The sequence below is a fragment of the Manihot esculenta genome, unplaced genomic scaffold, assembly GCF_001659605.2.
Source record: "Manihot esculenta cultivar AM560-2 unplaced genomic scaffold, M.esculenta_v8 Scaffold64, whole genome shotgun sequence".
NCBI classification, from domain to species: Eukaryota; Viridiplantae; Streptophyta; class Magnoliopsida; order Malpighiales; family Euphorbiaceae; genus Manihot; species Manihot esculenta.
This window is the reverse complement of record NW_025215481.1, coordinates 567,783-570,282: the sequence shown is the minus strand read 5'-3', so window position 1 is coordinate 570,282 and position 2,500 is coordinate 567,783. Positions and strand designations below refer to the sequence as shown.

The window sequence follows — 2,500 nt, the reverse complement described above, 5'->3', positions numbered from 1 at the left end:
CCCATTGAACCTCCTTCCATCTGGCGATGCCCCCTGGCTTCCAGCACCTTCCCCCGTGCTGGGCTGGCCCAATTGCACCCCGTTGGGCCTGCCACTCGCCAGACTGCCTCCATTGCCTTCGCCAGCCCGTCTGGCCTGCTGGGCTCCACGCCTGGCCCAGTTCTCCAGTGAACCTCGCTTGCTAGCCCTCCTGGCCCGCAAGTCTGCCTGTTTTCCCCAACAGTGCCAGTCACCTCTGGCACCCACGGGCCCGTTCACCCTGTCTGCTGGCCAATCTGCCCCAGTTGGCATTTTTCCCCTGCAACCAGCAGTACAAGCCCGTTGAACCTCATTTGGGCTGCCACACAGGCCCAAATGCAGAATTGGCTCTAATAACCCATAAAGCCAATTTTTCTTCCAATTTTGGGGGTCATTGGTCCTAACACCTTTGGACCGTGACATTCTCCCCCACTCATCCTCGCGACGCCCTCGTCGCGTCTTCTTCGCTTGCCCAACTCCACTTGAGCAAACCTCGGACCTCTTCGCATCTCCCTTGTGCGAAGTTGTGGAAGACCCCTCCGTATGTCCACCTACATACGAAGTGTTGCCTTCAGCCTTCTCCTTTAGTGCACTAGTAGCATTCCCCTTGTCCTTGTGGCTAGGTGACTTTGCCATCCCCTCGGCTTTGCACCTACTTTTGCTCCCCCTTGAGCGTCGTCGCCTACGCCTCCCTTGCTTCGGCGAAACCACTTCCCTCGGACTTTCAGCTACTTTGGACCCCTCGTCCATGGCACCGTCCACCTTTTCCCTTGGTGGTAGCTCCCTCGGCAACTCCATACCCTTTTGGTCTCCACGTTCCCCTAGGTCCTTCTCCAAACACGAAGATGAAAATGAAGATGAAGATGATGAAGATGATGAGGTACCCGCTTCCTCATCTTGCTCCTCCAAATTCTCCACCCGTCCAAGTGTTCCATACACTTGTAAAGAACCCAAGTTTGCCACCCTTGGCTCCAACGGAGTCTCCTCGTTGCTTTGCTCCCTAGCAACAAGCTCACTCCTCCTTGGGCATACACCATTTCGATGAGGACCTTTGCAATAATAACACCTTCGCAAAGATCTACTCTCCTTAGGGACTTCCTTCTTGCCTCGTAGAGGAATGGATGAAGTGGACTCACAATCCTTATCTTTCCTCAAACTTTCCACCTCATCTTTCATCCTTCTCAACTCCTCTACTAATTTCCCAAGTTCACCCCTCAACAATATATTCTCTTCCTTAAGTGCGGCAATTTCACTAAGGAGGGAGGATTTCGAAGACTCACCTTCTTTAACCACCTTGTCGATGGCTTCATTTAGCGCCCCTTGCATCTCCTCGCGAACCTCGTCCATGCTAGACTCAAGTTCCTCAAGGTGGGACTCTATCTCCTCGAAGCGTAGATCATCATCGACAAGTCGCAATTGTACCCTTGCGAGCTCGACCTCAAAGTCCCCTAGCTCCGCTCTCCCTTGGCTAGGTTTCTTTGGCTCCAACTTCCTCCTTAGGTCGCCATGCTCCTTCCCTTTTGGAGCGCCCAAGCCAACCATCCCAACTTCCTTTGTCGGGCTTGACATTGTTGGCAAAATTTGCTTCCTTCGATGAAAACCTCCTTTCTTTCAAAAACGGGTGGGGGAAACCAAGTACTCCTCTTTACTTGGTCGCGGGTAAAATTCTGCTGCTTTTGGCCTCTCACAGAAAGAACCTCACTGCACTACCCCTGTAGGCAGTTTTGAACCTCACTGGTTACTCCTCCAGCACACAGATTTTCCTCCCCTGAAAATCTGCCACCAATGCCCAGAAATCACCCTCACAATCCTGGACAGGCTAACCTCGCTGGACTGTTCTTCTGCAGCCAAAAATCACCCTTGCCGAAACTGCTCAGCAACTTGCCCAGAAACTGGCAGAAATAACCTCACTTCCTGCCAAACCAGCACCCCAATAATTCTGGCAGACTCTTGCCCAGAATCAGCTGGAAATAACCTCACAAAGGCAAGCTGACCCTCACTCAAGCAGCAATACCAACTTCTGGTATCTCGGCAACAATTGCAGCAGCAATAAACCTCACTATATGCTTCCGCTGGCCAACCAGAACCAGGCAGAATTTGCCTCCAATGGCTCTGATACCACTTCCCAATGGTATCAGCAGAATGAACCTCAGCAGAAGTAGGCTCTGATACCACTTCCCAATGGTATCAGCAGAATGAACCTCAGCAGAAGTAGGCTCTGATACCACTTCCCACGGACTTAACGATTCCAACCCCAAAAATCACTTAAGCCGTGCGGCACTCAGCTCAGTCCGTCGAGCTAAGTCAGCCTAACCTCACAATCACGCAGCGGAAAGTAATTGAAGGGTTGTGAAGAGCTCGGCCAGCTTCTTGTGGGATGAAGGAAGCTAAACTAGCTAAACTAGCTAGAAGGGAAGAGAATTGGGGAAAATGGCTTTTATATTACACTTGGGAAAATTTACAAGGCAAGAATACAAGAAAG

The 2,500-nt window shown here is 51.4% G+C and overlaps 1 pseudogene; it reads right to left on the bottom strand.

Annotated features, from left to right (window-relative positions):
• The window catches only part of LOC122722667, an 8,218-nt pseudogene that overhangs the window by 1,603 nt on the left and 4,115 nt on the right, over positions 1-2,500 (bottom strand).